Raw genomic sequence first — 11,476 nt, forward strand, 5'->3', positions numbered from 1 at the left:
AGCTTAGAGAAATCCTTTGACTGACCAAGATAAAGGCAGACTTGGGCCTTCGTATTCTGAGTTTGTTCTTTTCAAGGTATTGAATTATGACATATTGCAACTTATCTTTCTAGGTACAATATATGCTGAGTCCGTCAGATAAACCATAAAAAGTAGTTGTTAAGAGTGGATAGGGGAAATGCATTATTAGATATAACCAAGAAGAATTGGGATAGAACCTCACAGGCAGAGAGTCAGAGCCACAAAGACTAGCAAATAGCACACAAAGCTTATAATACAGCCTGAAGAGGTAGGCTTTATAATTTTCCAAACTTATTTCAAAGTATCATTAAAATTCTCAACTGGACGAATTAAAAAATTACCAAACGTCATTACAGAGAGTGGTGTGACCACCGGCAAGACATTTAACTGCCTCCAAAGAGTTTCATTATTGAATGAGGGAGTTAGATGGACCAAACACTAATTCAATTTTAGCTCCATAATTTTATGATCAATCAACTTAGCATAACTGAATTCAAGAATGTTCCCTTTGATCTTCCAGTAATTCGCCAAAATGACCAACACAAAGGAAAAGAGGAGAGGCTCCGTTCTGTGTTCTCTAGGCCTTTTAGAAAACATGGAGTTGTTCCTTTGGCCACTTACATGTGAATCTACAAGAAAGGTGATATTGTAGACCTCAAGGGGATGGAAACTGTTCAGAAAGGAATGCCCCACACACGGTACCATGGCAAAACTGGAAGGGTCTACAGTGTTACCCAGCATGAAGTTGGCACTGTCGTAAACAAACAAGGGCAAGATTCTTGCCAAGAGAATTAATATTCGCATTGAGCATATAAAGGACTGTAAGAGCCAAGACAGCTTCCTGAAACGGGTGAAGGAAAATGATCAGAAAAAGAAGGAAGCCAAAGAGAAAGGTACCTGGGTTCAACTGAAATGCCAGCCTGCCCCACCCAGAGAAGCACACTTTGCAAGAACCAACGGGAAGGAGCCTGAGCTGCTGGAGCCCATTCCCTGTGAATTCACGGCATAAATGTAAAAAAATAAAAGATCTCTGTTTAAAAAAAAAAGAATGTTCCCTTTGAAAAGGAAGGTAGGAAATAGGTGGGAACTCTCTTTTAAATGCATTAAATGTACTAGAAGTAAATAAGTGGATAAGCCACAACTATTTATGGAAGCTGGGATTACATATGATCCACTTTTCCTTTGCTTTCTTCTTATTCTTCCTCTTCATAATTTTGTTTATTTTCTATATTTTAATAATACGCATTTATTACTTTCATAACATAAAACATCTTTTAAAAAAATAAAGCTTTGTTGTCGAGTATGTGCAGTAATAATGGTAAGACCCTCGAGATTGCCTTTTCCTTGTGGATCCTGACAGCCCAGCGTTTCAGAGGGGCCCATTTGTCTCAAGCCCAGCTTCTACTCTGGCATTTAAGATAAACTCTCTACTTGCAGCATTTCTAAGTTATATGAGGTATTTCTTTTAAAATAAATATATTGAAAAATGCAATAAGCAATAAACATGGCGGTAAACTACACAAAGAGCATTAAGTGGAACTATCAAAAGTGGTTGGTTGGGAAGAGAGTTAAGGACAAGAAGCTGACTATGTAGTCTGTTCCCCCTGGAAGAAGCCAAGGGCTATGGATCTTAACTGCCCATATGCAAACCATGCTCTCCAAGCAGAGCATTTAGACTTGTTTAAAAGTGCCTGGTCAGGAACTGAACTTTCAAAGAGCCTTTGATGAAACTTGGCTTGGCTTTCTCAGGTCTAGGAAAGTGGCATCTGGGGCTGTTTACACAGATTGGAATAAGGAGCTATTTACATTTCAAATACATATTTGCCTTTGAAAGAATCAACTTCAGATGGTATGAAGGTTTTATTTGGAGACCCAGTCAAAAGAGCACTACCATCATCCTCCAGTTTTATCGTCACAGGCAGTGGTGTTTCCATAGGTAGCTAGTGTCAGAAGGTCACCCAAAGAGTCAAACATCATGCAACGGACAGCTGCTCACAACCAAGAATTGTCTCTCCCAAAATGCCAATGGCCTAAGTAAAATAAACCTGTCAAAACAAGACAAATACTTATTATTCCAGTTATATGAGATACCTAGACTAGTTAAATTCATAGACACAGAAAGTAGCGTGGTGGTTGCCAGGGGATGGGAATAGAGAAAAATAAGAAGTTTCTATTTTATGGGTACAGAGTTTCACTTTTACAAGATGTAAAGAGTTCTGGAGATGAACAATGATGATGGTTGCCCAAGAATGTATTTAAGACATGTATTTAATACCACTGAACTGTACACTTAGAAATGGTTAAGATGGTAAATTTATGTTATGTGCATTTTATCACAATTAAAAATAATTTTTTTAAAATGCAATTTGGGGTGACTGGTTAGCTCAGTTGGTTAGAGCACATTGCTACTAACACCAAGGTTGCCGGTTTGATCCCCACATGGGCCACTTTGAGCTGCACCCTCTTAAAAAAAAATGCAATTGAAATACACTGAATCCCAGCCCAATCCTGAATCTGCCAAATGGAACATCAGAGACAAAGTACAGACTCCATTCTCATGATCAATGTGTATTAACCAGGCAGAGAGTTCTATCAGTTAGTGGTCATACAAGGCCCAGTGCCAAACAGCCTAAAGTCCCGTGAAATATAAACATTAACAAACTAGTACAATTCAAACACTTGTGAGATATATGAAGAGACTTCACTCCTTTTGGTCTAAGAACTCAGAGAACCCCTCATTTGGTTCCAAATGTGATTGTGTATATAAATGATCTTTTTAAAGTATAAAATAATATATAGACAAGGTATCATACTGCTTATTCAATGCAGATCCTCCATTCTGTTCCTCCAAATTAAGAAATTCTACCACAAGCAGAATTGGAAGGGCTTTATCAGGCCTAAGTTTCTCAGAACACAATAGTTACTATACATTAAGGAGGAAAAAACGCATTAATTTTGCATGATAGTAAGCACTATCTACTTTGGTGTTTAGACTCTTACAAACCAGTAAGGAAAATATGACATGCCTATGGTAAAATGGGAAGGGACTCTAACAAGCAATTTTCTAAATATATACAAAGGAGCATACAAATGTATGGGAAAGTGTTCAATTTCATTAGTAATCCAAAAAGTGCTTATTAAATAATTAAGATATGTAAGCTTATTGGCAAGATTAGAAAATATATGACTGGACTAGTGGCCCTTCTCTTGCCTTCCTCCAGATGAAAACAGGAAAATTAACTCCTTCACTAAGAAAAATCCTCGCTAGAACCATCATCTCACAGATTGCCTTTGTAGATGCAAGGAAAGAGACAGAAAAGAGAATTAGAGTCTTTCCTATTCCTACAGTCCCTAAGGTGCATGACCCGGAAACAGAAATAAAAAGAATACTATCCCACACAGAAAGAGAGAAACAGCTTGCAAATTATAAGACAAGAAAACAATGTTCATCCTCTTTAGAAGTTTAGAACTTCCGGTGCCTGAGAATTAAAGCTCGGCCTTGGGAGATATGTGAGTACGTCCTGAATTTCACAGGAGTAATGGTAACAAACTAGGCCTCCAGCTCACTCACCATCCATCACAAAGGACACCAACGCTAGAGAGGGGGACCCTCACCCACTCTGGACCCACTGAGAGACTTGTGTTCCAAAGCCTCTCAGGAAGAAAGGGCTTAACTTCTTTCACTTGCCCTTTGGACTTTGGAGAAAATCCATTACTAAATACATAATTCTTTTTCCCCCTTTTTTGTTTAAATTCCCTTTCTTAAAAATTGTCTGAACCTTTTAATAAAGAAAATTGAAAACACCTGAACAATTGGTTTGGTGGTTTAGGGGAAACTGAGGCACAGGATGTACATGAAATGTCTCCCTGAAGCCTACGGCGTAGGGATGGGAGTCAGCAGCCTGCCAAGGGGATCATGTCTGAAAGGTCCAGACAGAGGCCAACAGTAGGAAGGTCTCACCTACATTGCAAATTTCCTTTTGGCAGGAACTAGACCTTCTCTATTTTTGGATCTTGTTCAACATTAGACCCAAGCAACGCACAGTTCTTCCAGGGTACACATTGGTGATTGCTATCAAATGGCATTTTCCTTTAAATAACACAAAAAGTGACCCTTGTTTTCCTCCAGATGTTTCTCTTATAACAAGGAAGAGTTTAGTAGAACATTTTATTAACTGAAATATCTCAATGATGGGTTACAAATGGCCCTGGGGACAGAAGAGGGAAAGTCCCCTGAGACAAAAATGTCTCATCCCCATTTCTTCTGCATTGAATTTCATGGGGCCCAGTTTCATCCAGGACACCTTACATCACTTGTGGATTGTAAGGCTGTGTTTCATTAGGAAATAGCTAGGAATTTATGTCAATCTGGATTCTGGTCAGATCCTAGAAGCCAAGTGCTGACAGTGGGTGAGACACTTTATGCCCAGCTCTCCTGAAATGAAAGAAAACAGCTGTGTTTGTAGAGCACAGGTGGACGTCATTAACATGATGGCCAAATATTCATTGGACAAAAAGTAATTTCTCTCCCCTCACAGGAGGCAAGGAGATGAGTCTGTCAGGGAATGCTCTTTAAATTAGAGCCTAGAAATTTGGAGAAATTGAAAAATACTATTGCCTCCCTAGAGTCCACAAGACTTTAACAATGACACATCTAGGGGCTTTGATGCCATTCGGTTTTCAGAAATAAGTGGAACCCCCTGACGTAATATTTTCCTCTATTTAAAATGTTAGCCATGTGTCGAGATCACTGTCTTAGCACCAGATGTCTAGAACTACCTTCAGGATGGATCATATCTCAGTCCAGGAGGGCAACTACTGGAGAGAGAAAAACAGATGCACATTCCAATGCTGCACATCAGAGTAACTCAAGGCATGCTAAGAATCTTCCATGACATCTGATACAACCACTTCACTGTCGCCCAATAAATGTTTCCTCTCTGGCTCCCTAGGCAATGCATCCTTCTCCTTCAAGAGCCATAAGGGCAGAGAGAAAGGAATGGGGAGTATTCCCAAATCCACAGTCAGGACTGCTCTGCAGGATTTTGCATCCCACTGACCCTGTCACCTATTCATTCTAATTCATGGAAATGTCTCAAAAAATATGCTTTTTGTCCCTGCCACCTCCCTGGCCTGGATTACTGGAATAGCCTTCGAAAAACTCCACATCCACTCCAAATCAACACTCTTCTACACTTCAAATCAACTCGCATACCACATTTGCCTTTATTTTAAAAAAAAGTCATTTTGACACTTCCAACTCAATAACAGGTAATTTTTAACTGATTAATTAAATAACAACAATAACAACATTGTTTGTAAAGTCCAAATGCATCGTCACACTATCCAGTCTAGCCCCATGCTTCCTATCCTAAATGCCTGACCACAAACAATAGGGTTGGGTCATTAGACAGAACTCACCTCAGCACAGGCAAACAGACACAGTTTGGCCTGAACAGCCTGGAGTTGGATTAGATCTCTTTAGGTATTGATGGGTTATTGGGGCATCAGCAAATGTGAGGGTTTTCAAGAAGCCTGGCCTTAGGTACATACAATGAGGGGTGAATGGGGAGAAGCCGGAAAAAAACTGTGAGCAACCTGGGCAAGGACATCGGGCCTCAGACTTGAATCAAAGAGAGAGTGATACACAGGGACAGACTGAGCCAAATGATAGTTGAGCCCTCACAGGCAGCTTCAGGACACAGCTACAGAGCTTAACCTTGAACTGGCTCATCTAAGGGAATCTGCAGTGGGACAGGGAGTGTGCCATAGGTGTGCCAGCCAAAGCCAGTGAGCCAGGAATGTACCCCATGTGCTCAGTTATAGGTAGAATATGTTTCTCAGCCAGTTCTTCAAGACAGCTGTCTTGAATGTGCTACTGAGCACTCTCAACATTCTAAATTTAACTCCTCAGTGTCGATACTATGTAAGAAACACTAGACTGGTGCATAGAATTTCACTTTGCATTTCCAAGGAGGGAGCTATCGCATCACCAACTTCATATTTTTTCAATCTGTCTGCAGCCAGTCACCCACTAGCAAGGGCTATCCAATAGGTTCTAAAACTAAGCACACATGAGAAAGAAGCCTTCCTCAGGAGCAGATTTTACAAGCTTAAGTAGTTCCACACAAAGAGATAGTGGTAACAGCCACTAGAGCACAGGACCAAAATGGCTATGCCCAAGAGAGGATAGTAGGGCTGTCACCACTGCAAATTTCTAAACTTTGAAAGAAGATAGCATTTTCTCAAGTACCACCTTCTAAGAATGGAAACAGGATGGATTTTTTTTCCCCCAACCAAAACTGATGTGAAATTTCTCCCACTTGATTTTAAGTTCATTCATTGTGTTCCTGAACAACTGGCACTGATTGACATCCTAGAGAAACTAAAACCAAGTTTGATTGGTTGATTGTTATTGTTTTGTTTTGTTTTGTTTGTCTGCATTCTTTGCATCAGATACTACTGAGTTCCTTGCATCACGTTTGACAACTGTGTACTGAGTCCTGAGAAAATAATTTACCTAAGTTACTTGCTGAAGTTGTTGGGTGTGGGACCAGCGCTCGGAGGTCCTATTGACTCATTCCATTCTTTTTTTTTTTAATTAAAGTTTATTTGGCTGACAATTGTTAGTAAGGTTATATAGATTTCAGGTGTACAATTCTGTATTACATCATCTATAAATCCCATTGTGTGTTCACCACCCAGAATCAGTTCTCCTTCCATCACCATATATTTGATGCCCATTACCCTCATCTCCCTCCCCTCACCCCCCTCTGGTAACCACTAAACTATTGTCTGTGTCTATGAGTTTTTGTTTCTCATTTGTTTGTCTTGTTCTTTTGTCGTTTTTGGTTTATATACCACATATCAGTGAAATCCTCTCTCGAAGCAGATGAGATACAATGACTTATGTGATTAGCAAATTTGGGGAGCATGCCCAGATCAGTTCATTCCCTCTCTTAGAAATAAGCTGTCCATGGACATCATCCGTTGTGCTACTTCTCCAGGGGATCACACTGAACTAGAATCTCAGATTTAGCCTTTATCAGAAATGAAGAAAATATCTTGAGGAAGATTTATCTGCTACTTCTTTGCCTTATTTTTGTTTGTTCAGCACTTGGGGAGGGAAGGGATATTGCTATTTATTGAGATTCCAGTTACTCTGCTAACATTATCTATCTGTTACAGCCATGCCCATTGTTGATTCTAAACTTTTTATTAGGTAGTTCTACCTTCCTCACACTTGCAATTCTTCAAGAATTAACAACTCCACAAATCCCTTCCTAAACATTCATACCCCCTATTCCCCATCTAATTTCCATTCTAGCATTTATATTAATGAATGGAGAGCTCTTTTGTGTGGCTTTGTCTTATTTTCCTAGGACATCCAGTTCCTGAGCAACCAAAATCTTGTTTACATTTATTTGTAATTCCTCCATCTTTGTGGCACCCAACATAATGTAAACATGTTGAAAGTACCTGATATGGAAAGCCACATGCAAAAGAATGAAACTAGACTGTTATCTGTTACTATGTACCAAAATTAATTCAAAATGGATCAAAGACCTAAACATGAGACCTGAAACAATAAACTGCATAGTAGAAAACATAGGAACAATTGTTGCCCCAATAAACTTTAATTTAAAAAAAAGAAGGTACTTGATAAATTGCATTTTAATGAATAAGTACTCCCTCTGCATTTCTTATTCTTTAATGAATAAGTACTCCCTCTGCATATCTAAAAATACTGAAAGATTGAGATATTGGAAAGGAAATCCAAGATGGCAGTGTAAATGTTGTGCTTGCCTCATCCCAAAACACATCAAAATTATGACTAAATTACAGAACAACCTGGAAAACAATCTCAACTGAACAGAAGTTTTGTAACTACGGGTATAAAGAAGAATCCATGTCGAGACTAGTAGGAGGGGCAGAGATGTGAAACAGTCTGGTCCCACACCCACGTGTGGCAATTGAAAATTGGGAGGATGCCTTGGCCACAGAGATTCCCTATGGAGGAGTGAGGGACCCCAACCCCACAGGAGGTTCCGCAACCTGGAGTACTGGTGCTAGGAAGAGGAGCCCCCCACGACTTTTGGCTATGAAAACTATTGGGGATTCTGACCATCTTGGTGGGACAAAAGGCTGCAAGAAATCCAGATGTCCTCTTAAAGGGCCTGTGAAGGTACTCACCTTGGGTTCCAGTGGAGGGATGGTGATTCTGGGGGCATCAGAGACATATAGAAGAGACTGAGTTGTGTACTTCAGAGAGAGGGCTGGAGGGACAGTTGCCATTGTCCCTGTGTGGAGTGCTCCTTTCACACAGTGAGGAGGTGGGTGCCATCTTCCCTGTGTTGTGTCCTTCCCCATATGGCCAAACCTGATCTGAATTAGTCTGGTACACTCCACTCACTCTATCCTCGTGACTCACTGAGACCCTGCCACATCCAACTCCATACTGCAGGAGGCTTTATCAGCAGCTGAACTTTATGGGGAGCCAATAGGTAGCAGCAGCCTTCAGAGCGGCATTTTGCAGAGCTACCACAGGCCTGGTACTGTCTACGGTTCATGGAATGGCCTCTCCCATGCACCTCCAAGTACAGAAAAGGCAGTGACCAACCATGGGTCACTTTGTAGCTCCTACCAGGTAATTCCTGGCCAGTCACAGTCAGGAGCTGACCTAGGCCCACACCAGAGGACCTCCCAAGAAGCCCCAGAACCAACATACTTGAGGGCTGGCTTCAGGTCACAGCAGAGCACCACCCAGTTAGCCCCACAAGTGACACACACAAATGGAGTTCTCAACAGGCATCAGAGCCCACTAGAGCAAATCTTGTTCTGTGGGATTAGCCCCTGCACAGCAGTCCATAAGCTATGGATATGGCCAAACCCCACAGCCAGCCAGCCTAAGGGTCAACCTCACCCACCGATATTCAAATACCAATCAAGGCTCAACTATAACAGGACAACACATACAAGGGACACTCCTGGAGCACCTGGCTCAGGTGACCAAGGAGACTGTGCCACTGGCCCCAACAAGACACTTACCACATAAGGCCACCTGGCCAAGACTGAGAGACATAGTAGAACTACCTAATACATAGAAACAAACACAGAGAGGCAGCCAAAATGAGGAAACAAAGAAATATGTCCCAAATGAAAGAATAGGAGGAAACTCCAGAAAATGAACTAAACAAAATGGAGGCAAGCAATCTACCAGAGACAGAGTTCAAAACAATGGTTTTAAGGATGCTCAAGGAACTTAGTGAGAACTTCAACAGAGAGATAGCAAGTGCAGAAAAGAACACATAAACCATACAAAGAACCAGTCTGAAGACGACAATAACTAAAATGAACAATGCACTAAAAGGAATCACCAGCAGACTAGATGAAGCAGAGGATCAAATCAGTGATTTGGAAGACAAGGTAGCAGAACACATCTAATCAGAATAGCAAAAAGAAAGAAGAATCCAAAAAAAAAAAAAAAATGAGGGTAATATAAAAGACCTCTGGGACAACATCAAGCATTACAAGGGGTACCAAAAGGAGAAGAGAGAAACCAAAGGATTGAGAAACTATTTGAAGAAATAATGACTAAAACTTTCTTAACCTGGTGAAAGAAATAGAAATACAAGTCCCAGAAGTGCAGAGAGTCCCGAACAGGATGAACCCAAACAGGCCCATACCAAGACACACAATAATTAAAATAGCAAAAGTTAAAGAAAAAGAGGAAATTCTAAAAGCAGCAAGAGAGAAGCAGTTAGTTACCTAAAAGGACACTCCCATAGGACTGTCAGCTGATTTCTCAACAGAAACTTTGAAGGCCAGGAGGGATTGGCACAAAACATTCAATGTGATGAAAAGCAAGGACCTACCACTAAGATTACTCTACTCAGCAAGGCTATCATTTAAAATTGAAGGAGAGATAAACAGCTTCCCTGACAAGGAAACCTATTCATAACCACCAAATCAGTATTATAAGGAACATTACAGGGACTTCTTTAAGTTGGAAAATATCAAAAATATGAATTATAAAATTGCAATAACTATATATCTATCAATAATTACTTTCAATGCAAGTGAATTAAATGCCCCAATCAAAAACATAGGATGACTGAATGGATAAGAAAACAAGACCCTTACATATGCAGCCAACAAGAGACTTCAGATTGAAAGTTACACACATAATGAAAGTAAAGGGATGGAAAAAGTATTTCATGAAAACAGAAATTTTTAAAAAGCTGGGATAGCAATACTATGCCAGACAAAATAGACTTTAAAACAAAGGTCATAATAAGAGACAAAGAAGGACCCAGTAATCCCACTTGTGGGTATTTACCTGAAGAAATCCAAAACGCTATTTTAAGAGGACATGTGCCTCCATATGTTCATTGCAGGATTGTTTACAATGGCTAGATGTGGAGGCAGCCTGGGCATCTGTTGATGAATGAATGGATAAAGGGGAGGTAGTACATATATACAATGGAATATTGCTCGGCCATGGGAGGGAATGGGTTCTTGCCATCTGCAGTGGCATGGATGGACCTGGAGGGTATTAGCTAAGTGAAGTATGCCAGACAGAGAAAGACAGATGCAATGTGATTTTACTTATATGTAGAATCTTAAGAACAAAATAAACAAATTCATAGATGCAAAGAAAATTTTGATGGTTGCCAGATGAGAGGAGGGTTGAGGGGGTAGGTGAAAAAGGGGAAGGGATTAAGAAGTACAAATTGGCAGTTACAAAATAGTCATGGGGATATAAAGTAAAGTAAAGAGAATATAGTCAATAATATGGTAATAACTATGTACAGTGCCAGGTGACTACTAGACTAGTCAGAGGGATCACTTCTTAAATCACACAGATGTCTAACCACTATGCTCTACACCTGAAATTAATATAAAATAATATTGAATGTCAAAAAATAAATAAAACTCAAAATCATTTATAAGCACTACAAGAAAATAAATTAAAATGCTGAATGATTTCCTTTCTATTTAATACAATGGTAATAATTTCAGAAATCTGAATGTTTGGACCACCAAAGGCAAAATTTCTTACAAATACATTCCTTTTGCAATATGTATAAATTTTCTGTGGTAAGTGAAAGGAATTATATATTTCTATACAGTGAATTTCAGGAAAAATTTGGCATTTATTATGCTTTTGTCTACTGAACACCTACTGTGTACCTAGCCTCATTCTTGGTAAAGGGGATACAAAAAAAAATAGAGCCTGGCTTTCAGGGACATCATCCTCCAGATGAGTGAGATTTCAAAGTGTGGCCCAAAGCTTGTCTCATCAGAATCACCAGCCATTAAATTTTCCAACTCCCAGGTCCCAGGACCTACAGAATCAGAATCTCTGGGGGTGTCCCAATAAACGGTTATTAAATGGGTTCCCAGGTATTGTGAGGCACACAGAGAACCATGGCTGAAGAGCAAAATGAAGACA

At 40.0% G+C, this 11,476-nt stretch overlaps 1 pseudogene across 1 annotated transcript; it reads left to right on the forward strand.

The window, feature by feature from the left end:
• The first annotated feature begins 553 nt into the window (after window positions 1-553).
• Window positions 554-1,030, forward strand: LOC308493600 (large ribosomal subunit protein eL21-like; annotated as a pseudogene). The gene has a single exon. The product of its transcript is annotated as a large ribosomal subunit protein eL21-like (transcript).
• Window positions 1,031-11,476: the final 10,446 nt, after the last annotated feature.

This window comes from Rhinolophus hipposideros (genome assembly GCF_964194185.1).
Source record: "Rhinolophus hipposideros genome assembly, chromosome: 3".
Lineage (NCBI taxonomy): Eukaryota > Metazoa > Chordata > Mammalia > Chiroptera > Rhinolophidae > Rhinolophus > Rhinolophus hipposideros.